Source organism: Sus scrofa, chromosome 4, assembly GCF_054392235.1.
Source record: "Sus scrofa isolate SSC_HxYL_T2T_F1_AM1 chromosome 4, Sscrofa_HxYL_maternal_Yorkshire_Landrace_v2.0, whole genome shotgun sequence".
NCBI classification, from domain to species: domain Eukaryota; kingdom Metazoa; phylum Chordata; class Mammalia; order Artiodactyla; family Suidae; genus Sus; species Sus scrofa.
The window spans coordinates 111,706,433-111,734,079 of record NC_139386.1 but is presented as its reverse complement, the minus strand read 5'-3'; the positions used below and the strand labels follow the sequence as shown (position 1 = coordinate 111,734,079).

At 47.4% G+C, this 27,647-nt stretch overlaps 1 protein-coding gene across 9 annotated transcripts in view; it reads left to right on the top strand.

Moving 5' to 3' along the window:
* The window catches only part of LOC110260341 (uncharacterized), a 365,599-nt gene that overhangs the window by 2,250 nt on the left and 335,702 nt on the right, over positions 1–27,647 (top strand). The gene's annotated exons all lie outside the window — the stretch shown is intronic.

Genomic DNA, 27,647 nt, shown 5'->3' with positions numbered 1-27,647 from the left:
GGAATCAACACTCCTCCAGCCTTGCCTTCGCTCAGTCATTAGCAGAGATGCTGCTCTGAGCACCTCATTAGATTCACGGGATCACAACTCAGGGGTGATTTACCATAACTCCTGATATTAAAAACCTCGGAGTGAGACATGCGGAATGAATAATGCTCTGGAGTGAATTTGTTAATGAATTTCCTCTCTGCTCTCAAAATAAAGGGACTGGCAAAAAAAAAAAGGGGGTGAGGTGGGGGGGACTTGGACCAGAAAAAGACCAAGAAGCTGTGCACATCAAAGTTCTTGATGCTTCTGAAGAAAAAACAATTAGAAATTGCTTTTAAAAAATTCCACAATATCTTCTCAGTAGGGACTGTCATTAATTTCAGGGTAGAAGATGGCTTGGCATCTCTTGTATCCTTAAAATAGAATAAATAAGCTGTTCCCTTCAAAAAAGAAAAAGGGAGGTTATGATCCAGAGTTTAAGTCATCTTGGTTGGCTTCTGATATGCATGTATGTGACGAAGTGCGTCACTGTCCCAGAGGTTGATTGTTGGGAAGCTGGACTCAGGAAGAAAGAAAATCTGTTTAGCAACAGGTGAGGAAGCAGTGGGACCTCCCGTCAGCTCCTCCCAGCTTGTCAACTTCTGCTGGGCCGAAGTGTTCCGCTCCAGGCCAATGACCAGGGCCAGCTTGCTGGTTATGTGACCCAGGCAGCCTCCCAGAGCCCCATGCTTAGAAGGGCCCCACCCCTGGTTCATGCTCTGCTATGCAGTCTGTTTTTGTTTTTGCTTTTTTTAAATAGGCTGCACCTGTGGCATATGGAAGTTCCCAAGCTAGGGGTCTAATCAGAGCTGTAGCTGCTGGCCTGTGCCACAGCAACGCCAGATCCAAGCCTCATCTGTGACCTACACCACAGCTCATGGCAACGCTGGGTCCTTAACCCACTGAGTAGGGCCAGGGATCAAACCCGAGTCGTCATGGATAGTAGTCATGTTCGATACCACTGAGCCATGACGGGAACTCCTGCTATTGCAGTCTTGAAATTCTCAGTTTTGGAAAAAGGAGCACCTCGCCCCGCCCCATTTCATTTTGCACTGGGCCCTGCAAATTATGTAGCCAGACCTGCCAGCCAGTGATTCTTTTTTTTTTTTTATTAAAATTAAAAAAATATATATAGTTGATTTGCAGTGTTGTGCTAATTTCTGCTATACAGCAAAATGAGCCAATCATACATATACGTACATTCCCTTTCTTATGTTATCTTCCATCGTGGTCTATCCCAAGAGACTGGATATAGTTCCCTGTGCTGTACAGCAGTACCTCATTGCATATCTATTCTAAATGTAATAGTTTGCATCTACTGACCCCAAACTCCCAATCCATTCCACTCCCTCCCCCTCCCTCTTGGCAACCATAAGTCTGTTCTCTATGTTTGTGAGTCTGTTTCTGTTTTGTAGATAGATTCATTTGTGCCATATTTTAGATTCCACATAAAAGTGACATCATATGGTATTTGTTTTTGTCTTTCTGATTTGCATCACTTAGTATGATAATCTCTAGTTACATCCACATGGCTGCAAATGGCATTATTTGGTTCTTTTTTATGGCTGAGTAGTATTCCCATGTGTATGTGTACCACATCTTCTTAATCCATTCATCTGTCAATGGACATTTAAGTTATTTCCATGTCTTGGCTATTGTGAATAGCATTGCTATGAACATAGGGGTGCAGGCATCTTTTTGAATTGTAGTTTTGTCTGGATATATGCCCAGGAGTGGGATTGCTGGATCATTTGGTAGTTCTATATTCAGTTTTCTGAAGAACCTCCATACCTTTCTCCATAGTGGTTGTACCAATTTACATTCCCACCAGCAGTGCAGGAAGGTTCCCTTTTCTCCACACCCTCTCCAGCATTTGTTATTTGTAGACTTATTAATGATCAGCCAATGATCACCACCTGCCTTGTGTTCCTTTGCCCTTTCCAACTCTGGCTTTTCTCAGAGGACAAAGTGATAAAATGTTTGTTCTACAAATATGTGTATTGGGTAAAAGCATGTGTCTGTGTTTTAGAAAGACTGAGAGTTTATTGCTTTTTACACCCTGATTAAAATATAATACATGTTAATTGTGGAAAAACTGAGAAGTACAAAGAAGAAAAAAATCATCAGTGTTCCTACCACATGACAATGTATCTTTCCAGTCCTCTTTTTTTTCTTTTTAGGGCCACACTGTGCCATGTGGAAGTTCTCAGGCTAGTGTCTGAATTGGAGCTGCAGCTGCCAGCCTACACCACAGCTCATGACAACACAGATCCTTAACCCACTGAGTGAGGCCAGGGACCAAACCTGCATCCTCATGGATACTAGTTGGGTTTGTAACCCGCTGAGCCACAAAGGGAACTCCCCCCCCCCATTTTTTTTTGGTCTTGTCTGAGGCATGTGGAAGTTCCCTGGCCAGGGATCAAATCTCTGTCACAGCAGTGATGACAATAACAGATCCTTAACCACTGAGCCACCCAAGAACTACTTTCCAGTCCTCTTTCTTACATATTTTTGTTTTCTTCTATCTTTATCTCATTGGAAATATGCTGAAATAATGTTTTGGAAAAATACTTTTCTTTCTTTCTTCTTCTTCTTCTTCTTCTTCTTTTTTTTTTTTTTTTGCTTTTTATGGCTGCGCTCGAGGCATATGGAGATTCCCAGGCTAAGGGTCGAATCAGAGCTATAGCTGCCGGCCTATGCCACAGCCACAGCAACTCGGGATCTGAGCCATGTCTGTGACCTACACCACAGCTCACATTTCCACTGCACCACAAAGGGAACTCCTGGAAAAATACTTTTTAAAAATTCCCTGTGTAGCTTGAGATTTTCCCCATATTTTTTCCCTAGATTTTATCGTACTCCAGAGTACAAGCATACTGTCATTTACTCAGTCCCTTACTGTTGGGTCATTTTATGCTTATTATAGGTAACAGTCCAAAGAGAACGCTTACAGATATAAACCAAACCAAACATTATTTTCTTGGGCTAGTTCCTAGAAATCAGACTTAGGAACACATGGCCTAAGTGGCCTCTGGAAAATACTTCCAGTTTCCAGTGGGGAAGGGAGGAGGGAAGGCGTTGAAGGAGAAGAAAATGATAGAAGAAAAGGGAGCTCTGCCTCGGCTTTGGGCCCTGGGTCAACCATTGAGTTTCACTTTTCCAGACAGTGGTATACACTACAGAGATTTGGAGCAGAGCTGCTTTCCCACTAATCCAGAACCTTCCCAGGAGGTGCTGGGCCTGGCATGTCCTGCCTCTACCAGCACTGTCACAGGTGATCTGACAGCCATGGGGAAGGTGGTCTCCCAGGAGCTGTGTCACGTGCGTGTGGGTGCGGTGGCTGGAGGACACAGGCACTCTCTACCCCTGCAGAGTTGCCACTGGGAACGTTTTTAGGATGCTAGGCTCGGCTTCATACCTGTATCTTTCCAAAGTCTCCTGATGGGAGGAAGAGGAAAATAACATTTCAAGCTTGAGCCTCTTCCGAGAGGAAAGAGAGCCTGGAGAGGCTGATGCCCCCTGCAGATTCCTTCCGAAAGGGAAATGATCTCTGTCGGATTTGCACCATGAGGCCACCGGTGGCTGTCTTGGTCGTTTAGACTTTTATTTAGTTTTGGGAGGAGCGGGAACGATGTGCGGCTTGTATGTTTACTACTGAGGCTTCGGCCTGTCTTTGTGGGAGAAGCGGCCCTGTGTGGCTGGTGGGGAGGGAGCGCTCCAGATCTCTTTGAAGTGCGAGTTGGAAAATCTCTAGATGTTTCCGCTCTGGGTCTGTGGCCAGGGTGGCTCCCAGACACCGGCTTCTGCTAGGAGAGAGGAGAGGGAAGGGTGGTGTTCTGGGTGGTGTGGGCTGGAGAAGTGGCATTTAGGGACCCGCAGGGCAGCAGACCCCCAAAGTCTCCTCTGCCCCTCAGCCCCTGCAGGGTCTGGGGCCAGGAAGGAGCGGGAACAGGGGTCTGTCTTTCTGTTTAGCTGCTGCGGTTCTTCTTTGCTTGGATGACCCGCTCCTGCCCTGCTGATTTTCCCATCTGCTGCAGATAAAATTTCTGAGTTGCGTTGTTTCCCCTGAGCTTCTTTCTGCCTCTGCCCACAGTCCCTCTCCCCTCAGTCTTGTGCAAGGCGCTGCTGGCTCCAGGGCTCTGGTGAGAGGTCACTCACACCCACAGGCTGGACCCACATCAGGCTGGAGTCGCCAGGGACAAACCGCTGGCCTTTTGGCTCCTCCTCCCTGGCCTCACCCCTCCCCCTCCCCGTGGGAAGAACAAAAGGCTTCTATGTCTGCAGACCACAGCGGTGAATGTCCCCTGGAGGATAACCCCACGGCTGGCCCTGGAAGTGGCCTCCCGCCTGCTTCTGCCTTTGGTTCTGCCCCAAGTCAGCTTAGTAAACAGAGGCTCCTCCATTAGGGTCTGTGGGTTCTCCAAGAATTGCTTGAATTTTGACTTTGCACTTTTATGGGAAGCATTACAAAAGTTCTCACACCACTTATAAAGACACTTTATTTATTTATTTATTTTTTGTCTTTTTAGGGCTGTACCCGTGGCATAGGGAGGTTCCCAGGCTAGAGGTCGAATCGGAGCTGTAGCTACCGGGCTACACCACAGCCACAGCAACATGGGATCCAAACCGAATCTGCGACCTACACCACAGCTCATAGCAATGCCGGATCCTTAACCCACTGAGCTAGGCCAGGGATCGAACCCTGATTCCTCATGGATACTAGTCAGGTTTGTTAACTGATGAGCCATGACAGGAACTCTGAGACACAACCTATTTTTAAGTCAGTGTTTTTGCATTTGTTCTAAGGGATCCCATGAAAAATTTTCTCCCTGTGACCAAACTTCACACAAGTTTGAGAAGTTCTGCATGGTGCCTCTTATGATTACAGCTGCCTTTGCTGAGCCTTTGATCAAATAGCAAACTCTGTGCTCATCTAACTCCTTCAGTGGTGCTCTGAGGTAGGCATCCCCATCCTCATAAACATTTCCCAAAAAAGAGGAACAAGCTTAGAGGTAAAATGGCTGGACAAGACCACACAGGCCTGGAAGCTAAAAAGGAAACACCAGTCTGGCCCATGCTTTTTTTTTTTTTTTTTTTGCCTTTTTAGGGCCGCACTTGCTGCATATGGAGGTTCCCAGGCTAGGGGTCTAATTGGAGCCGTAGCTGCTGGCCTACGCCAGAGCCATAGCAACGCCAGATCCAAGCCACGTCTGCGACCTACACCACAGCTCATGGCAATGCCAGAACCTTAACCCACTGAGCGGGGCCAGGGATTGAACCCCTCAACGTCATGGTTCCTAGTCGGATTCATTTCTGCTGTGCCACAGCGGGAACTCTCCAGGGCCATGCTCTTAATTTTATTAGAATCTTTCTGTAAGAGGCATCATCTTAGGTGGTGTGGGGATGAGGGTGGAGTGTAGTTATCAAAATTAATTCCAGCGTCCTGGACAATTTGTTCATAACCCAAGAAGGGATAGGACACCTGTACGTATGTAACTAATGAAGGCTGGACTACAGTAACTGCTCAAATTCAAGGGCAAGAGAGTACTTAAGAGCAGAGGAAAAGATTAACTCGGGCTTCATGGGTTAGGATTGAAGGGGGTAGGAAAGAGATCATTCATTTTAAAACTAGAATTTAATTGAGCGGCTACTATGTGCAGAGAATTGTGCCAGGAACTAGAGATACGGAGTTGAAAAAGACACTGTCTAGTCTTCAGCAGGCTCTCTAAGGCAGACAGATGAGAGAACAGGTGATGAGAAAGCAATGAAACAGTCTGCAGTAGAGGTGCCCACAAAGGGGAACCTCCTGGCCCCTCCCCACCCCCAGGCCGCTTAGGGAAGCACTAGAGCTATTGGCAGAGAGGGAGGGGAAGGGGTTGAAGCAGAAGGAGCAGCTGGCATAAATACAGGGTGAGAGGCAGGCCCCACACAGGGAATTAGGGTGGGTTTCACATTGTTGGGTGCAGGGCGTGCTCCTTGGACAGCACTGGAGGAAGATAAGAGAGGTGGATCTAAGCCCAAATTACAAAGTTTTAAAGCCTCAACAACCACTTCCCGTCGCAACTCAGTGGAAATGAATCTGACTAGCATCCATGACAATGCAGGTTCAGTCCCTGGTCCCACCCAGTGGGTTAAGGATCCGGCATTGCTGGATGTGGCTGTTGCAGATGCGGCTCGGATCCCACGTTGCTGTGGCTGTGGTGTAGGCCCGCAGCCTCAGCTCTGATTAGACCCCTAGCCTGGGAACCTCCATATGCTTCGGGTGCTGCCCTAAGAAGACAAAAAAAGAAAAAAAAAGCCTCAATGAGGAAATTGACATTTTCTGGCAACATTGTGGGGGGGGGGCAGGTGTTTGTTGAAGGTGTTAAGAATGGGAGTGAGGAGGAGTTCCTGCAGGGGTGCAGTGTGTTAGGAATTTGACTGCAGTGGCTCCGGTCACTGCTGAGTTTGGGTTCGATTTCTGGCCCAGTGAATTAAAGGATCTGGTGTTGCTGCAGCTGTAGAGTAGGTCACAGCTGCAGCTCGGATTTGATCCCTGGCCCAGGAACTTCCATATGCCTTTAATGGGGGTGGTCATTTAAAAAAAAAATTGGAGTGATGAGTCTTAGAAAGCTGACTCTGACAGCACTGACAGGTGGAGCAGAGTGAAGGCTGGAGTCAGGGAGGCCAGATAGGAGACTACTGCAATAATGCAGGTGAAAAATGGGGCGTCTCAGTTAAGGCTGAGTTGATCTTACTCGGAGTAAGACCAACAAAGACTACGATGAAGTGTGTGTGTGGGGGGCATACTGACCTGTTATCTCTCTGACCTCATCTCCCACTCAGTCGTCCCTGGCTCAGCCACCCCGACAGCTGATTCGTGAACACTCCTGTCTCAGGAACCTCTGGGACTTTGCGCTTTCTCTTCCTCTGGAACAGTCTTCCTCCATCTGGAGGGAAGATCGTTGACTCTCTTATCTCCTTCAAGCCTTTGCTTAAAGTCTTCTTTTCCCAAGTTTCCATGGTGGCTCAGCGGCAACCAGCCCGGCGAGTATCCATGAGGATTCGGGTTCGATCCGTGGCCTCGCTCAGTGCGTCAAGGATCCAGCATTGCTGTGGCTGTGGTGTAGGCCGGCAACCGTAGCTCCCCTTGGACCCCTTCCCTGGGAACTTCCATATGCCGCAGGTGCGGCCCTTAAAAAAGAAAAAAAAAAAGTATCCTTTTAAATGAGGCCTAGTCAGTATATTTTTTTTCTTTGCTTTGCTTTTGATTTTCCTTTTTTTAGGGCCGCATCCGTGGCATATGTAAGTTCACAGACTCGCAGGCCTGAAGAACGGAATCAAAGACTCGTTCAGTAGGCGGGAGGTGGCAGGGTTCGCCCCGCCCACCCGCCAATCAGGAGTGGGGGGCGGAGTCAGGCGGGGGTTCTGCCCAGATGGGCCCCTTCCCAGGTACAGAAATATCTTCTCTGGAAATGAAGAGTGTGTGTGAGGGTGAGCTCCTTAGAAAGACGAGGCGCCAGGTGGAGAGTTCCTAAAAAGGCGAGCAGTGGACTGAAACCACTAAAAACCAACTGCGGGGAGAGAAACATTTGCCAGTTTTTGAAGATCTGAAATAACTCGAAAAACCCGGGTTAAGATGGCAGAATCAGCAAAAAGAAACTGGTCTTTTGGGGACTGTGGGCAGCCTGTGGGCAGCCTGTGGGCCCCATCCGAGGGGCAGCTGCTGCCCTGATCTAGTCAGTTCTTGCCACCAGGGCTCAGGGTTGCCTCATTTTCTAATTTCTTTCTAAAAGCTAGAAATCTTTATTATTGTGTAAAATCCTCTGACCTTTAAAGAGGGTCATATATGGTTGCACACCCTGATTTGTGACCTCTAACAAGGATTCTTAAGCTCTTTGGACCTTGAGGATCTGATGAAAACTATGGTCTTGTCCCTAGGGGGGAAATGCCTGAACAAACACACAAAATTATGGATGTCCTTTGTAGGTGTCCCTGTGCCCCTAGAACCATCCCGTTCTAAAGGCACTTTGTAGAGGCAAATGTGACAAGGATTTCTCGTGAACAGACCTGAGGTCTAGGAAGGTACAAGCTGACATGGTGGTACCTGGATGAGGTGTGTCCTGTACCTGAATGAGATGGTGGAGTTTGTTGAGTCAATACATCCCTCTGTGCACCCTGTTAACCATGGTCAGTACAGAGGAGGGGCTGGGAGACCTGGACACTGGTCTGGAGGAGGTAGAAGAGCAGGTGTGGAGGGAGTGCAGGAGCCTTGATGGACAGGGAGCTTTTGAGCTGGACTTCGAGGATCCACAGAACTTTATTTATGTATGTATTTGTGTATTTATTTGTTTTAGGGCCTCACCCACGGCATATAGCAATTCCCAGGCTAGGGGTGGAATGGGAGCTGCAGCTGCCTGCTAACATCACAGCCACAGCAATGCCGATCCAAGCCGTGTCTGCGACCTGCACTGCAGCTCATTGGCAATGCCGGATCCTTAACCCACTGAGTGGGGTCACGGGTTGAACCTGAGTCCTCATGGATTCTAGTTGGGTTTGTTACCTCTGAGCCACATAGGAAACACCAGGAATTTACTTTTTTTTTTTTTTGCTTTTTAGGGCCGCACTTGTGGCATGTGGAGGTTCCCAGGCTAGGGGTTAAATCAGAGCTACAGCTGTCGGCCTACACCACAGCCACAGCAATGGGGGATCTGAGCCGCGTCTGCAACCTACTCACAGCAACTCCGGATCCTTAGCCCACTGATCAAGGCCAGGGATTGAACCCACAGCCTTATGGTTCCTAGTTGGATTCTTTTCCGACGATGGGAACTTCTTTCTTTCTTCTTCTTTTTTTTTTTTTTTTTTTGTTTAACTTTCAATTGTATTTATCTATCTTTTGGCCACAGTTGTGGCCTCTGGAAATTCTCAGGCCAGTGATTGATCCCACACCACAGCAGTGACCCAAGCCACAGCAGTGACAATGCCTGAGCCTTAACCCAGTAGGCCTCTAGGGAACTCCTGAGGGTAACAGAGCTTTGAAAGAGGGAATGGGTCATTTTTCTGCTCTTGGGCAAAAAGGAAGGGTGTAGATTTCCAGTAGGAATGTCCTAAATGCCAAGGCTGTCTGCATCGAGGACAGGTATTACATACAAGAGGCTGTCCTTCCAGCCAAGCATGTGTCCCAGCCAGGCTCCTGAACTTTCACAGGTGGATGACAGCCCATCTCCAGCTCAGCTTATTAAAGAATGTGGATTTGCCCTTAATTGGTAGCAGGGAGGAGCTGAACTCCATGTACTTGTCAGATAGTATAACATTGAGCTCTCTGCGACTCAACATTTACCAACTGCTCGGTTGCAAAAAATAGCATCAATGGAGGCAAAAGACATGCATTCCCACCATCCCTCTAGATCCCTTGTCTTATCCATGGATAAGTCAGACCTACAGAGATTTTCAGAGATTGGGTGCTGGAACATATCATTTTGGCCTCTGGTTGGCTAGCCTTTTAAAACAGGGTTTCTCTGCAATGCCATGGGCTAAACGATGTACTTATTATAAGAATGTTAAGGATAAGGTTCACTTTATTAGGCAAGTTTCTGCTTTTTGAATACTTGTGTAGCAGCCTTCAATCATCCTTGCCACCCGGTAATTCATGTCTGTGGAGTCACCGCCCCCACTGAGTAGGGCTGTCGTGTATGACCCTATACCAACCTGAAATGACACTGCGTGTGTGACTTCTGAAGCCAGATCATAAACGGTACTGTGGCTTTCACCATGTTCTTTCTCATCCTGCCCACTTGGGGGGAATTTGGCTGCTTGTTGTGAGGACATTCAAGCAGCCTTATGGAGAGTCTGTGTGGTGAGGAACTGAGACCTTCTGCCCACAGCCAGCCACGTGAATGAGTCATCTTGGAAGCAGATCTCCAGCCCCCCAATTTTTTTCCTTTTTAGGGCCACATGTGTGGCATATGGAGGTTCCCAGGCTAGGGGTCCGATCAGAGCTGTAGCTGCCAGCCTACGCCAGAGCCACAGCAACGCCAGATCCGAGCCGCATCTATGACCTACACCACAGCTCCGCAGCGACACTAGATCCGTAACTCACTAAGCGAGGTCAGGGATCAGACCCTTGTCCTCATGGATTCTAGTTGGGTTTGTTACTGCTGAGCCACATCCAGAACTCCCTCTAGCCCCAAATTTTGTAAGCTTTCTTTTTCTTACAAACTTTCATATCACTAAATAATAAATTTAAACTACTACTTCTCGATCTTTTGATTTTAGGCATTATTGATTTCCCACTTTTTCATTTTTATAGTGAGAAATATAATTACACCAAAATTTAGTGGACTAAAACAATAAATATCTTTCATCATCATTTTCTTCTCTCAATATAGCATAAATTTGATCAACATTTATATTGATATTTCATGATTATTATGACCACTGAAATGCTGTTGGTAGCAGAGTGTTAGTTTTTCTTTCTTATACTATTTTATTTATTTTTTTATTCTGGGGATAATTATTGTCTTTATGCTTAATTTATGTGTATTTATCATTATTTCATGCTGACCGTTTCCCTACTTATCTAAATTCTTTAATACTTTCAAACGTATCAGGTATCCCATCAGTTTCCTCTGATGGGGACAGCTCCAGGAATGTTCCGGTGCGCTCTAGTGGCTGGTACCCTGGGATTTTCCTTTACTCTCCTCCTGGAGGTTCCCTTTGCTCCTCCTTTACTTTGGGTTCCCTTTTTCTTATATTTCAATACAGTTGTTTTTATTTTAAAGCACAGGAGTTCCCGTTGTGGCTCAGTGGTAATGAACCTAACCAGTATCCATGAGGACATGAGTTTGATCCCTGACATCGCTCAGTAGGTCAAGGATCTGGCATTTCGGCAAGCTGCGGTCCAGGTTGCAAATGTGGCTCAGATCCGGCATTGCCATGGCTGTGGTGTAGGCTAGCAGCCTCACTTCCATTCGACCCCTAGCCTGGAAACTTCCATATTCTGCAGGTATGGCCCTAAAAAGACAAAATAAATAAATAAATTAAATTAAATTAAAATACAGTGAATAAAAGCATACCTCCTCCTGTTTTTTTCTTTACATTGACTGCTGGGGGGCTCAGAACTCACTCTATGGCCGTTTAAAATAAGGGTTACAGAAACTTATGGAATGCATTTTTGACATTTTCACCTTAACCTTGAATTTATCCTGTTTCTTCTAACTTTGTTTTTCCTTGCGATTCATGATCTAATTGTTAAATCTTGTTCTATTCAGTGGATCTTTGTTAACCCCCTCAAATCCCTTTACCCAAGAAAGACAAAAGCTAGCGAGTCAAGGTAATGACTACAAGGCAAGCTCTGGAGGAGGAGCCACGCATCAGGAGCGGGGGTGAAAGGACAGCCAAGGCCAGAGGAGCAGGTGTGTGTGTGTGTGTGAACACTGAGAGGTGGACCCGGCGTTCGGAGGTGGGGGAAGTGAGAACAAGTTTAAATCATGGAGCAGCCAGGACACTTTCCCTGTGAATTAGTGAGGAGTCTCAGCCTGCCTTGCAGTTCAGCTGAGGTGTTGCTTTGGGGATTATGAGGGATGTTGACATCTCTCTCTGTCCTGTTACAGGCCAATTCTCTTTTCCATCCTCAGCCCTACTGGCTCCTGGCTCTTCCTGCTTCTCAGGCACCTCAGCGTTCTTGCCATTGTTGGAGGAAGTTGGGAAAGAGGAAATAGGAAGTGGAGCAGACTGTACAGTCATCTCATTAAGAGACCAGTCTTAATTTACAGGGGGCGGAAAGCGTCTGCAGTATTAGGAAAGCTGGAAAATTCATTGCATCCAGGGCCAGAGGTGCCTTCTTCAACCCATGTGAAGCCTTTTAGCTGTGCCCTTGAACTCTGCCCTCATTACCTTCTCTGGCCATCCTACCAGGATCCCCTACCATCCATTTGCCTGTCTCTCTCAAATCTTCAGGCTCTTCTTCTCTCCCCAAACCTTTCCTCTGTAGATACTCAAGTTGTCATCCTTTAAAATATTTGTAAATGAAGTCTGGATAATTTACAGTTTCAGGTGTACAGCAAAGAGATTCAGCTATATATATTCTTTTCCAGATTTTTTTCCATTATAGGTTCTTATAAGATACTGAATATAGTTCCCTGTGCTATGTTCATTTTAAAGAATGTCCTCATTCTTTAAAAATTCCTTCCTTGAATCCCTCTAGTTACAGTTCTCTCTCCCTCTTTCCCTTCCCGGGCCATATTTTTTGAAAGAATTTTCTGCTCTCTCTGCTTCTTCTTTGGCTGTGTCTCGGTTTACTTCCTGTTGTTACTGTACTCATCTCAGCCTTGCTGTCATTTGACCTGTTTGCATTAGCTTCTGACCCTGCATTTCCTCCTCCTTGAAACCTCCCTCCTCCTTAATTTCCATGACTCACTTTTAATCTCTTCTCCTCTGGTCTCTTCTTCTTTTCCTTCTTTCTGCAGTTTCCGTTCCTCTACCCGCCCCTTCAACGAATAGCCCATTCTTGGCCCTCTTCTCTTTTCACCTCCAAGTTCTCCCTGATGTGTCATCTCCTCCTGTGGCTTCACGTTTCTGTGCTGCCAAATATGGATCTTTCCAGCCCAGGGCCCTCTCCTGAGCTGTGTAGGTGATTGCATGTTCAGCCACCTTCTGCAACTTAATCTCTCCAAAACCGAAGTCATTGTCTTGCCCACGCATACCTCCTCCTGGATTTCCTGTGCTAGAGAAGGGCACGGTCAGCAGCCTTGGTTTCCAACAAGAAACTTGGCGCTAAGGCAGTGGCCATGGGGATGGTGAGAGGAGACCAAGGGCATGAGATAGGAAGAGGGAGGAAGAATCCGGGATCCTGCTGATTGGTGTCTGACTGGATGCAGGGAGAGAAGTCCTCAGAGGTGGTCAGAGATGATTGGGCTCTTCTCTCCATCCCATGGCCACTGCCTTAGTTCAGGCTCCCCATGTTCCTACAATCTCCTAAATGGTCTCCTTACCCTCAGGCTTCCCTCCTGGTACCCAGTCCCAGTGTCCAGAGTGATTATTTTTTTAAATTAATTATTATTATTATTTTTGTCTTTCTGTCTTTTCTAGGGCTGCACCCACAGCATGCGGAGGTTCCCAGGCTAGGGAGTCTAATTGGAGCTGTAGCCACTGGCCTACACCAGAGCCACAGCAACACCAGATCCGATCCACATCTGTGACCTACACCACAACTCATAGCAACACTGGATCCTTAACCCACTGAGCAAGGCCAGGGATCGAACCCGCAACCTCATGGTTCCTAGTTGGATTCGTTAACCACCGAACCATTACTGGAACTCCCAGAGTGGTTATTAAAAGGCATGGGAGAAGTTCCCATTGTGGTTCAGCAGGTTGAGAACCTGACATGGTATCTGTGAGGATGCGAGTTCAATCCCTGGCCTCACTAAGTGGGTTAAAGATCTGGTGTTGCCGCAAGCTGCCATGTAGATCACAGATGTGGTTCAGATCTGGTGTTGCTGTGGCTGTGGTGTAGGCCAGCAGCTGCAGCTCTGATTTGACCCCTAGCTTGGGAACTTCTGTATGCTGCAGGTGCGGCTATAAAAAGAAAAACAAAACAAAACAAAACAAAAAACAAAAAAATAAAAGACGTGTCTAGGTGTGATGTTTTCCTGTGTAAAGCCGCATTGGCTGACTCTCTGAAAAACACGTATGATTATTTTGTGAGTGTATATAGATATATTTTGACTTGCGCCTGTGACATATAGAAGTCCCCAGGACAGAGATCAAACCCGAGCCACAGCAGTGACAACATCGAGTCCTTAACCACTAGGCCACCAGGGAATTCCTATGAGCATATATTTTTAATTTATGTTACCAGCATTGTGTTATAGAGCTCATTATGTTTGCATTTTTTATTCAGGGCCATGTTTTTAAGATCCAGTCATGTTGCCATGTGTACACCTCGTCCGTTGCTTTTAACTGCATTTTTATTCTCCTGAAAATAAACATTGAAACGGATTTTTTTTTTTTGTTCCCATGATTTTTGCTTTTACTTTGATCCTCATGTCAAAGAGGAGGTCAGGACAGACTAACATCGCCAGTTGACGGAGGAGACAACTCAAGAGATGAAGTGAGCTGCCTGAGTCACAGTATTTCTATGGCAGAAACCGAATGGGGTTCCCGGTCCTCTAATACCAAGTTCAGCGCTTGGGCAAGGGTCATGCTCCCTTCTCAACAGGGGGTGTGGCATTGCTGTTGTCTAAGGATGTGGTAGATGCGAGCTTGCCCTGCTGACGAGGGGCAGGAGGGGCCGGGGGCAAACCTCACCGGATGTCTTCCTCCTCCAGCATCCTTGCCTACTCAAAGTCAGGTTAGAAGGGCAGCCGGGGGTGGAGGTAGGGACCAGGCAACAGCTTCAGGGGTGTTGGCATCCACATGGTTCAGGATTGTGGGGTGATTGCTAATTGTGTTTAATGGGCATTTGTCTCTCTCGCCTCACTTACCTCCCTGAGCCATTGTTGAGTTGCCTGCTGGGCCCCTTCCTCACAAAGCCCATTCCCCTGGAATTTACCCCTTCTGCTCACCATTGTCACTGCCTTGTCTCAGGTACCTGGGTCTACACTGCAAGTTATGATAGGAGACACCTGTGTTTGTTTTTCTAAACAGCAAAAATTATAAAGGACAGTAAGTGCCAGGCAAACCCTCTGTAGATGCCACCCATGAGGGAGTTTTCAGAGCCTCAGGTCACTGCCTTTCACCCTGTCCTCTCCCCTTTACTGGGAAAATTCATAATTATAATTACAACTAATATTTGTGATAATTGTAAGCACACTGTTTACAAGTAGCTGTTACCTCATTTAATATTCACATCTCCAACACATGTTCTTACCACTGTCCCCTTTTCAGAGATGAGACAATTGAGGCTCAGAGAGGTTAAATAACTTCCCCAAGGTCACACAGCAAAAACGTAGCACAACTGGGACTCAGATCTAGATCTTCTGATCACAGACAATATGCCTATCAGGGGCAGTTGTCCAATTTCCTGTTGAAGAATTCCAGGTTGGTGCCTGAGACACAGCGTGAAGATGATATTATAAAAGGAAATTGTTCATATCTCTCCAGTGAGCACCCTAACTGGAGCAACAATATCATCCATCATGTAGCAACTCTGCCCTGAGCCACTGCTGGGTGTGCAGCCAGCTCTCAGCCAGACCTCTCACTTCGGAGTCACAAAGCCATCTCCCAGTGAGTCATAGGTAACTAATTAAAATTCACGCTCTCCAGGGCTCCCTAGTTAAAGCTTTCCCAGACCAGGTGGGGATGGGGAGGGTGGTGATGTTGTTGCAGGATCCAGAGAAAGCAGAGGAAGAACCAAAGAGATGAAGGGAATGGGAGGGGAGAAAGAAAAAGAGCAAGGGAGAGAAGGAAGGAAGGCAGGAGGGTTTGCCTATATTTTCCAAGGAAGACAGGTTACGTTTATGAGTCCCTAACAAATTTACATTTGCTAGCATGTTCTCTCAGACATAGAACCCTGTGACCCTCATCAAGAACTTGTGTTTTGGAGTTCCCGTCGTGGCTCAGTGGTTAACGAATCCGACTAGGAACCATGAGGTTGTGGGTTCAATCCCTGGCCTTGCTCAGTGCGTTAAGGATCTGGCGTTGCCGTGAGCTGTGGTGTAGGTTGCAGATGCGGCTTGGACCCCTAGTTGCTGTGGCTGTGGCGTAGCCCAGTGGCTACAGCTCTGATTCGACCGTAGCCTGGGAACCTCCATATGCCACGGGAGCGGCCCAAGAAATGGCAAAAAAACAAAAAACAAAAACAAACAAAAAAACTTGTATTTTAAGTGAAAATATTATTATCCAACTTTACAAGTGAGGAAGCTGAGAATCCTGGAGATGAGAGATCCTAGAGACAGCCTAGAAGAACAGGGAAGACCTTAAGTTTTGATGCCCAGCAGACCTGGTTTCAAATCCAGACTAGCTATGAATTATCAACATGGTCTTTGTCAGGTTACTTAGCATCTCTGAGCTTTGGTTTCCTCTTCTGGAAAACCGAGGACAGTGACAGCATCAGGGTTATTCTGAGGCACAAGAGCTCAATAGACACTAGCTCTCTTACTTCTTTTTCTTTCTTTTTTTTTTCTTTTTTTGTCTTTTTGTCTTTTTAGAGCTGCACCTGTGGCATGTGGAGGTTCCCAGGCTAGGGGTCGAATCGGAGCTGTAGCCACCAGCCTACGCCAGAGCCACAGCAACGCGGAATCCGAGCTGCGTCTGCGACCTACACCACAGCTCACGGCAACGCCAGATCCTTAACCCACTGAGCAAGGCCAGGGATGGAACCCGCAACCCATGGTTCCTAGTTGGATTCATTAACCACTGAGCCACGACGGGAACTCCCTAGCTCTCTTATTTCTATAGTTTCTGTATTATTGTCTTTACTTCCTACTATCACTAAAGTATCTGGCATTGGTATTACTTACAGTGGTATACACTCAACAAATAATAGTTTCCTCCACGTCCTCACTTCCCTGAGATATCATAACTAGTCGCTGTTGGAAGCAAGTACCCTTCCACAATATCTTATTTCCCACCTCTCTGTTTAGCACCTGACAATGCAGCTAGGCCATACCATATATCTCCATGACACTCGTATTCTTTCCATTTCCAAAGGGATACCCAGATATCTTAAGATCAGTTCTTCAAGATATCCAGTTATCCTCTTCTGTTTGGGAAGGAGCCGTACGTATGCCGTCTATATTACAGCCTAGTATCATGATATTTCCTCTAATTATTTTTAAGTTTGAATAGACAATCGATTCTGTAAAACAATAAACTAGGAAGCCTGAAAGTAATGGGCAGAGTTTAATGTTGAAATTAATCTTAAAGCCAAGTTAATCAGCATATAATCATCTTCGTGCTACGTGGTGATTAGGTATAAATGAAGGCTATTTGTGTAAGTGAGAATAGTCAGTAATATTTTGTTCAATCAAACCAAGCACTTGCAGGGCCTCTGGGGGAGAGCAGCAGTCCTGAATGTGGGTGGGTAATGCAGTTAAAGTTCCTGGTGTCTCTGACTTGCTTGAGGAAAGGAGGGGACAGTGGATCCCTAAGATGCTTATTACAATGCCTGGCAGTCGGAAGCATTTGATACACGTTCCCTCCTCCTCTTTCACGTCTATTTCTTCTCCTTTACTTACCTCTTCCTGTTATTATTATTATTACCATTATTTCTTAGTCTCAGTGAACATGGTCCCAGGACTGCTACCTTAGTTCCCAGTATTTGAGAATGAATCATGAGCTAGGGGTTTGGGAACCATTGTTCAGACATTCAAAAAGAGGACAAAAAACAACAACTTTGGAAAAAAATCATTTTAGGATTCATTAGAAAGTTCTAATAACAAATGATAGGAGTTCCCTGGTGGCTCACTGGGTTAAGGATCCAGTTTGGTCACTCCAGTGGCTCAGGCTGGATCCCTGACAGGGAATTTCCATATGCCATAGGCATGGCCAACACGCCCCCTCTCCAAAACAAACAATACCTTCTCAGATACAAAAGCCATATATAAAGAGTCAGATTACAATCATTTTCAACGCTCCGTGGTTACTAAAGGAACAGAGGCAACAATGAAAAAGCAGTTCTCCGTCCATGCACGGTAGTGATACAGTAGAAGTGTTTGGAGGATTGCTGCCTGCCCCTCAGTGCTCTGTCTGAGAAGCTTTCTTGCTTCACCCTGTTTCCCCACATGTGCTCGTGTATGTGCACTTGGCTGAGACTGAATTGGATCAGGAGTGGACTCGGCTCAGCCAATCAGACTCTTTCTCCAGAGAGCCTGGCGCTGTGATTCAGGACCATGAGTTCTTGTGTGTGGCTTGAACTGAGAACGAATGAACTTGAGAATTGAGTGATGATCTCTGTAGAGAGAAGCAGGAAAAAAAAAAAAACCCTACAGAGAGAGAGAATCAAATAGTGGTGCAGAGAGAAGCAGAGATGAGCGACTGTGTGATCCTGAAATAAAAGAAAGCTGGATCATGGCTGATTTGGTTCCCATGGGCCTGCTAGCTTCTGGTTTACATTTGACCTGAGATTCCCCCCCCCCCCCCCATCTTGGGTTCTGGGAGATACCTTGCCTCCATATGATCCATTTTCCTATTTTGTTTAAGCTGGCTCAGATGGGTTTTTGTTATTTGCAACCAAAAGAACCTTCACCAAAACACGTTGCTTAGTCAGCTTGGTTTCCCAACCTTTTACCAAAGGAAGAGGAATTTGGAGAATTCTGTTGAGAAATGATACTGCCCAAAATAGACACGGCTGCTTCCTTCTTAGAGGCTAATGCCAGGCTTACTTAACTTGCTTTAAAGCACTTCCCTCCTTCTCCTTCCTGGCCTGGAGTGATTAGGCCAGAACGGGGATGGATGACTATGGAGACGGGTAGGGACAGGATGCAGACATCTGCCCTGGAGACTTTATGTGTGCTGTGTGATGTCATATTCTTGGAAGAGCAAACAACTGCCAGGACTCATTGAAAGCTCAGTTTCCCTCATCAGACCCTGCTTCCTGCAGACTTTTCAAGGGTCTCATGGAACCTGCTACCACAGTTCCAGCCAACGCCTCCTTCTCCATCTACTTCCACCCCAGCCTCTCCAGGGAACTTGGAGTTAAGAACAACTTTCTGAGGGGCTTTCAGGTCCACAGAGCACTAAGGGGAATGGATAAATGAGTTCCCAAGAAACACAAGTCCACTTCCATTTATTACAAATAGAGGCAATGCATCTGACAAGAGCACCAAATATGGACTTAATTAAAAAAAAAAAAAAAAGTCCTTAGAGTTCTTCTCTGTCCCCTGTGGCAGAGAAACTCATTTTCCCAAGCAGTTTGGAGTGGTAAGAGAAGCAGAATGACTGGCAAGGGCCTCCAAATGTGTTCTCTCTGTTGGAAGTAATTAAAAATCCAGAAAATATTTACACATGTGAGTTTAGTTAGAAGAGCAGTGTCCCAGGCTTGGGGGCAGGTCCGGCCTGTGTGTGTGTGTGTGTGTGTGTGTGTGTGTATGTGTGTATGTGTGTGTGTGTGGAGAGTCAATCTGTCTCACTGAACAGACTTCCTCTAGAGAAGAAGCTGGAGGGTACCGTCCTGAGTCATCTGCACAGCGTGTGATGGCTTTCTGAATGTGAAGTCCTTGGCTTCACCCAGAAAATTCTCTATTCGAGAAGATCAGAAATTTGAGAAGAAAATTTTCTCTGGTCATGCAACCAGCAAGCACTTGATGAACACCTTGCTTGTTCAACCCAGCGGGACCCTCTGAGGCCTCCCCAGGACAGACCCTTCCCCCACATCCTCAGCTGTAGCTCCTCTCAGAAGTACCAGGCTAACAGTATCTGCTGCACATATCCTGAGCTTTTCAGATGCTGAAAACCACTACTAGCTGGAAGAAATTAACTCCCAACTACTTGATGATTAGGAGCACACAGCCCCCAGACCTCCTGGCACCTAAGAATTGATCACCATCAGAATCAGAGAATTGTGCACAAGCTGATCACGTCCCCTGGAATGCCCCTCCCTCACCTGGCCTATAAAAGTGCTTTGCTGAAACCTTTCAGGGAGTTGGGAGTTTTATTAGCGCACCAGCCACCCGTTCTTCTTAGGTTGGCGCCTTTACAATAAAGCCATACTTTCCTTCCCCACAACCCTGGGTCAATAGATTGGTTTTACGGCCTGCGAACGAGTGGACCCGAGTTTGGTTGGGTGACACCTGGGCCTCAAAACTGAACCGGGAGCAGCAAAAGATGTGAGAGAGTCGCCGGAAACACAGATCTCACTTTGAGAACCTTAGCATCTCATTCGTGCATTCAGGCAGCATTTAGGAAGCACCTGTTATATGCCAGACACATTCTAGGCAAGGGAATAAAGCAGTGAACCCATGTAGATGAGGCCCCTGCTCCCAGGGAGTTTAAATTTTAATGTAGAGAGACAACAAACAGGCAAGAGAGTTAATGAAGAATAAATATATATGCTAATTTTCTGAGAATAAAGGAAATAAAACAGGGGTGAAATGGGATTGGGAAAAGGGACAATCTTTTTTTTTTGCCATGCCTGAGGCATGCAGAAGTTCCCAGGATGGGGATTAAATCTGCACCACAGCACTGACAATGCCAGATCCTTAATCTGCTGAGCCACCAGGGAACTCCTGGAGACAATTTACAAAATGGGTATAGTGGTCAGGGAAGGCCTTGGGGGCCTGAATGATGAGGAGGAAGCAAGCAGCCAACCAGGGGAGATCATTTTAGGTGAAAACAACAAAGCCAAGGAATTTTGAAGATCACGAAAACAAGCAGCACAGCTAGAGAGTGATAGGTGATGAGGCTACCAGGGGGCCAAAGGCCAGATCATCTGAGCCTCAGAGACCACGGAAAGAGTTAGTTGGATCTTATTCTAGGTGGAGTCAGAAGCCTTTGGAGAGTTTTAATCAGGAGAATAGTATGATCTGCTTTGTCTTCAAGTATGAAAGGACATTTTATGCAGAGAGGACTCCCAGGAAGCAGAAGTGCAGACTACTAGTAGGGAGACTAGTTAGGCCAGAGCAGTAAGATGCTAGTGCTTAGGACCTGGGTGGTGGCAGAGGGGAGGGTGGAGACTCATTTAACACATAACCCGAGGGCACAGGAACTTGCTGGAGGCTCCTGTGTTGGGGGTGAGTGGAGGAAATGCAAAGACTTAGGATTTTGGTCTGAGCAGATGCCCAGAGCCCTCGGTGAGACTGGTGAAGAGTGAGAAGGAGAAGTTTGCAGGGGGGAATGAGGGGTGCCATTTTGGACCTGTTAAACTTGAGGGGCTTTACTGTGCTGCTTGGTGGGCAAATAAACCGTGCACAGAGACACAGCTCAAGTAGCACAGAAGCTTGGTATTCACAAGAGGCCTCGAATATATAACATCCCCTTAACACTGAAATTCCTGCACCAAAGGATCCTCAAAGCTCCGAGCTGACTATTTACCTAGATGATTGCGGCTATGTACTTAACTCCTAAAACCTTATATTCCCCACCTGTAAAACCTGGATAAAAACAGCATCAACTTCACAAGGTTGTGGGGAAAATTAAAAGAGATTGTGTGCGTAGAGTACTTAGCATGGCTCTTGGTACGGGGTCAGCATTCAATAAGTATCAGCTATTGGCAATTGTATTCGTTTCCTAGGGCTGTCCAAACGGAGTCCCACCAACTGGATGGCTCCAAAACCCAGAAATGTATTGTCTCAGAGTTCTGGAGGCTGGAAATCAAGGTATCACCAGGGCTCTGTTCCCTGGGAAGCCTGTAGTGGAGGATCCTTCCTTGCTTATTCCAGCTTGTGGAGTTGCCCTTGACCCTTGGCGCACCTTGGCTGGTAGATGCATCACGCCAGCCTGTGCCTCTGTTGTCGCTGGCCGTCTTTCCCCCCGGGGTCTTCACATGGGGTTCTCTCTGTGGCTCTCCCTCTCTTCTTGTAAGGACACCAGTCACTGGACTAAGGGCTCACCCTTCTTCAGTACAATCTCATTTTAGCTAATTACATCTGCAAGGACCTGACTTTCAAGTAAGGCTACATTCTGAGGTACCAGGGTTTGGGAAGAAGGACACCATTCAGCCCAGTCGAAATGACATCACAGATAAGTTATTTCCATATCTTGGTAGAGGGCCCTGCCAAACAGAAACACTTACAACTAGTTTTTTCCATTCGTAAAATAGTCCTTGTCCTGTGCTTGGAATTTTACTTATTTATTTATTTATGTTTATGGCCGCACCTGTGGCACATGGAAGTTCCCAGGTTAGGCATTGAATCGGAGCTGCAGCTGCCAGCCTATGCCACAGCCACGCTAGATAGAGCCTTATCTGTGACCTACACCACAGCTTATGGCAACATCAGATCCTTAACCCACTGAGTGAGGTCAGAGATTGACCCTCGCATCTTTTCCGACAACTCAGTGATTTGTTGGGCCCTTAAACCACTGAGCCACAACGGGAACTCCATGGTTGGCGTTTTAACAGAAAGAGAATTGAGATGGTCCGTCTTTACATGGAATTTGACATGCCCAGGAATCACTTAGTCCAGCTCCTTCATTTTGTGATTTGAGGGACCCAAAGCTTAGACATGTGATGTGATTTGGCAGAGGGCACGTATCTGGACAGCAGCCAAGCCAACTCTAGGAAGCTTGTTTTCGCCCTTCTAAGAAAAGGTTTCTACCATGTACTTAGTTGATCCTTGAGTCAAATAGCAATTGAATTTCACTGTCTTTGGCCTCATCAAGTCTCCCCTCCAACCATCTCACCTACCTGGAGTCCAAACCTCTCTCCAAGAGGAAACATCATACAAGAAGATCCAGGAATCAGGAGAGGAGAAGGATACCGCCCTCCTCCTTCAGCTGGATTGTTTTTCACTCCCTCTTTGACTCTGGGGAGGCTGTAAAATATGAAGCTCTAAACAAACGTAATGGGCTGTTATGACTTCGTGTATAGTTCCTGCAACCTGGGCAGGATGTTATTTCAGGCAACTCATTTTTTAAAAAGCAATTCTAGTGTAACAAAACAAGTTGGAGTTAGAATTTTTACCTGAGAGTAAACAGAAGGCTTAAATGCGGTATGAGTTAGGATGCTTTCAGCTGTAAGTAACATAATAGCTGAAAAAAAGTGGCTGCAGCAGTAGAGGATTTCTCTCTCATAATGAGAGCATCCGAGTGAAGCAATTTAGGGTTGCTCTGCTTGGTAGTTCAACAAGGTCAGGGGATTTGAAGTGGCTTCTTGGGGATCCTGCTGGCTTTTTCCGTGGTCAGAAGACGGCTAGAGCAGCTTCAGGTCTAACTGTATTGGTCATGACCTTCCATTTTCTGAACTGACGCTTTGACCTCTCGGACCCTTGCTGACCCTGGAGAAACTGCCTCTCCTAGGGCTGGCGCTGGCCTGCAAGCAAACGTTTCATGTACCAACCAGCTGATTTTGGAGAGCCAGCAGTGAGTGATGGCTTGAAGCAAGATCTTCATTCTCTGCTCAGAAATTGAACCTGGGCAGCCTGGTTGAAAACCAGGAATGCTATAGGCTAAAAGCTGAATTGTCCTGATTCTTGCTCCCTATTGAAAGCAAGAATGATTCAAGGAGGCAAAGACTGAAAACAGATATAGGGTTTATTGTTAGAAACACAGTAGGACATGTGGGAGAGCACACAGAGAAGTAGTCTGTTTTATCTAAGGCAGAAGCAAAGCAGTAATACACACCCCAAAGAGGAGTGCGGGTTGTGGGGGGGTCTTCTTGAATGAGGCACGCCCCAGCGAGGTGATTTCCATCTCTTATATAGGACAGTTCTTCGGGGTCTTTGTTTTCCTCTGGCCAATTATCTTGTTTTATGTTTTACCCCTGACCAGACCCAGGGCCCTCCCTGATATGTGTGCATATCTTTTGGTCAAGATGGATTCCAAAACAAAGCATGGTGGGAAGGTTATTTAGGCGTATTATGGTCTGGCGTCCGCTGCCTTTCTGAGCCAGAGGCATCTCTCTGTGCATGTGCAGTTGGGGTCTCCCTGATCCTGAGGATGGGAAGCATGTGGTCTCTTGGTCCTTTGCCCAAGCAGGGCTCAGGCCCTATTCTGCTCCTGTCATTACCATTGTTTAAGAGGTCCACGGAAGACAAGTGCCAATTATTTGCCTTGCGCCTGTGGTTCTTTCTATCTTGAAGTATCCATAGGTGGCTGGTTGTAAATGTCCATCCCAGAGCCCACCTGTCTCCTGCCTCCGGAAGCGTAAACAACAGGTGAGTTGTCAGCGTCTCTCCTGGAGGCCATCTATCTCCTGCCTCACAACCAATCCAGATCCTGTACCTCATACCCCAGCCACCTCCCTTATCAGGCTCTCATCCCCTGGCCACCTTTCCCAACCATCCCTGTCTCCTGATCACCCCAGACCCAGGTTCCAGGCAACTGGGGATGCCCCCAGTGCCCCAGAGTCTGCTGAAATTATCTACTTAGCCTATCCTTGGCCTGCTTACCCTGCCTCACCTGTTCCTCCTAGAGAAACTGCAAGAAAGGCTCTTGCCTGCATTTTCTGTGGCTCCCTCTCCCTCCAGACTCACCCCAGTTCTTCCCCCAACACCCCCACACCCCCGCGTGGTGTGGCCTGCTCTCTCTTCTTGGAAGCTGTAACTGTCGTTTCATGGCAATCAGCTTCCTGATGTGTCGGCCTCACCATACCGGAAAAATAATAAACCCCAGATTTTAAAAATGATAACGTCCTATCGTGATGAGCTCAAAGTATGAAGGGGCCTTGGGAAGGAACACCTTCCTTGAGCACCTGGGGAGGGTGAATATTGAACCCTAATCTGAGTTCCGATGCAAGTTAGTGGGGGGCCTTGGCTGTTGGGTGGGCACTCCACACTGCGTCACAAGCAATAGAAAAGAGCAAAATTGGGTTGAACTAATCAAGGAAGGCCTTCTGAGAGCATGAGCTTCCTAGGGGGCTTGGTGGATGAGGTGTGTAGCAGTGAGCAGAGCCGGTGGTAGAGATGAGGGAGAAACAAAGCTGATGAGTCACACCTGGCCGTGGCGGTAGCAGGTGTACTTGATGTGAGGTGAGAGGTAACCTCCGCCAAGGACGTCTGTTTGAAGATCCTGCTCCTTCTTGAGTTTAAATCCCTTGCCTTGAGGGTGGCAGAGGATAGACATCTCATCAAACGAATCCGGCTGGCTGCCAAGGAGCAGCCGAATCCATCCCCACTCAGGAGTCCTGGTTAAAGATGCTCCAAGACACCCGTGACAAGGAACAGCGGGTCAGAAGACCTGTTTCTGTTGCCTGCCTCTGACTCAGGGGATGACTCAAGGTGAATTTCTACCCATCACTGAGTCCCCGGCCCCCTCCCGGGGGAACAGGAGACCACAGCCATCTTTCCCTCCCGCCAATGTTGGCTGTCTCCGCCGGGGCCCTGCCAAGACTCCTGTACTGCCCTCTCTGCCCTCCGTGGACTCTCTTCGGCTTTCCTGGCTCTTTCTCCCCCTCCCGCTTCACCACTTTATTTTTCCTTTTCTTCTTTTCCAAATAGCACTGCTCCAAAGCACCCAGGCGCGTGTCTTGGGGACGCCTCTGTCGGCTGCCCCTGAGCTGCCGGAGCGGCCCCACCATTGCTTCCTATTAGCGCCTCGGTTTGCAGGATAAATAATGTGAACCGGAGTGCTGGCTCCCGTGGGCAGGGGCAGATTTCCATTTTGCAGCGGGTCAGCTTCCGTTCCACTAGGGGCCTTTTGAATGTTAATAGGCATTTCTCTCCAGGTGCCCTTCTCCGTTCTTTACAGAGCACCAGTCCGGGCGGGGACCTGCCATTGGAATCCTACAGAGAGGCTATTACTCTTTTCATTGTTTTCCTTACAAATTAGTTTCTGGATTTAATGGCTCTGGTTGCTGAGCAGACTTAGAAAACTGGGGCGCTGGGAGTGCCTATTATGGGTGCCTTGTTACTGGTGGCCTCCGGGAGTGTGGGGGCTTGGGGTTTAGATGGAATTAACTCTCAGAGATTTGGGGGGTAGGGGCGGGGCGTCTCTTCCCCTTGAAGGAATCATGTTTGTTATTACTGTGTGTTTAGGAAATTTATGGATTATAGCCTTAGACTTCAACAGATGGAGAGAAAAGGAAAAAATCCAGAGATTTTTTTCCCTGTGTGCTAAGGATGTGGGAACAGGTGCACGTGGGGTGGTTGGACAGGGACAAAGGCAAGAGTCACAGTTCCAGGAGGACAGGGATGGAATAGGTGCCTGACGGGGGTCACGGGGTCTGTGAGCCAACTGGTCGGAGCTGGGAACCTGAGTGAGTCATCTTTGGGTTTAGGTTGTGTTAGTCATCTCTGCAGTGAGCTGCTGGGACCAAGACATGCCCTTCAGGCTGGCAACTGCGGCTGAGTGGGAGTTGCCACAGGGGCTGGAGCTTCGGGATAGGAAGGTGGAAGTGGATGGTGGGATAGCAGAAAGCAAAACAGCTGTTATTAAAAGGGAAATATGGGGATCTGAGAAGTGATAGCAGGGAGATGGTGCAGCCAGTACCTTTTCAGTTAACAGGAGATGCTTTGTAATAAAAATCATGCCCAGAAGTGGGTGGATGATCTTAGCATAATAGGGCCAGGGTAATTACTTCCCAAAGAGGTCAAAGCTGCGTTAATGGGAAGAATGTGCACTCCTTCTGTATTCTAGACTCTGGTCTTTGGAAGAAAATAAATTGTTGCCCTAGCAAGGGGTGTTCGTTTTGGGGTCATTCAGGGGAAAAAGCAGACTACAGCATTGCTGGTGGAGAGAAGCTGAGATGGAGTTAAAACACCCATAAGCTGCTCATCAGCTCCGGCAGGCACGGAAGTTCTCAGTGGACCTGCAGAGCCCCAGAGGAGGAAGACCTTGAGACAGCCTCCTGGAGGGATGAAAGGCCAGGAAGATAGTGGGCTGATCCTGTCATCATCCTGTCGGAGGGGGAAGAAGTGGGACGAGGAAGAGAGTTAGGGAATGAGGACCATTCCCTGGGGCCTTGCCTCCCCTCTGTGTAAATAACAGTAGCTCTCAGTTACGTGAGGATTGAGTCTGTTCAAAGCTCTTACATCCATGGTTTCCCTTAACTCCACCCCCCCCCCCGCCCACAACAATCCTAAGAGAAGGCACTATCTGTTTTATAGATGAGAAACCAAAAGATTAAAAAGCTCATGTGACTTGCCCAAGGTCATTCCACCAGCAAGTGGTGGAAGCCACCTGCATCTTGGGAAGTGTGAGTCTGGACCTCAGCTCCCAAACCCTGCACTGAACCGGTATAAAGAGATGGAAGCAGAATGGTGTCAACTCCAGTGCTTGGGATCTTTCCAGCTTTGGGTGCCCTTGGTAAAGAGCTGCTTCAACTGCCATGACAAATGTGACTCTCCAGCCTGGCAAGGACTGACCAGGCTGTACCAGGAAAAGGAGAGTCCGCACTTGCTGGTTATCTGACACCCCGTGACAGCTTTGATTACTCAGGCAGAGAGGGTGGCCAGATGGCAGGTTATTCCCCTGCCACCTAGAGATTTGGAGGGACCTGTTGCATGGATTCCTGGGCTGGACCTAAGCTGGTGATGGCGATGCCAGTCCACCATGTTGCATGGCAGCTAACGAGACAGCTGTGACAGTGGCTTAGGATGGCAGAGGTTGCAGGAGAACTGAGTTCACCTTAGCACCCATCTGTCTGCTAAGTCAGCTTTCTTTAGGCAGCTGCATGTGGCGGAAACAGGCTGAGGCAGGCTTCCAGAAAGCAGAACCACAGATCCTGGAGGAGAGCGATGAGGGGCCCTGCTCATTCATTCAGCCAGAAATGTTCACTGAGTGAGGACTCTGAGCCAGGCACCGTGGCGGGTAGTAAAGATCCAGGACCTGGTTTCTGCCTTCAAGGTTTTTACAGTACAGATAGACAAACAAGCAACATTCAGTTGAGTGTGAAAAGTGGGAGTGAATGTGTCAGTTTGGGGTGGGGAGAGGACAGGCATATGCCCCTGGGAAGGGTGGTACTCAAGCTGACACTGGAAAGTGCGTGGGAATGAGACAGGCCTGGGTGGGCTGGTGGTGGCAGGGGAGGCATACAGCTTGTGTAAAAGTCCACGGGTGATACAGAACTCGGACAACCTAGTAATGACCGGTTGAAAGCTGATGTCAGG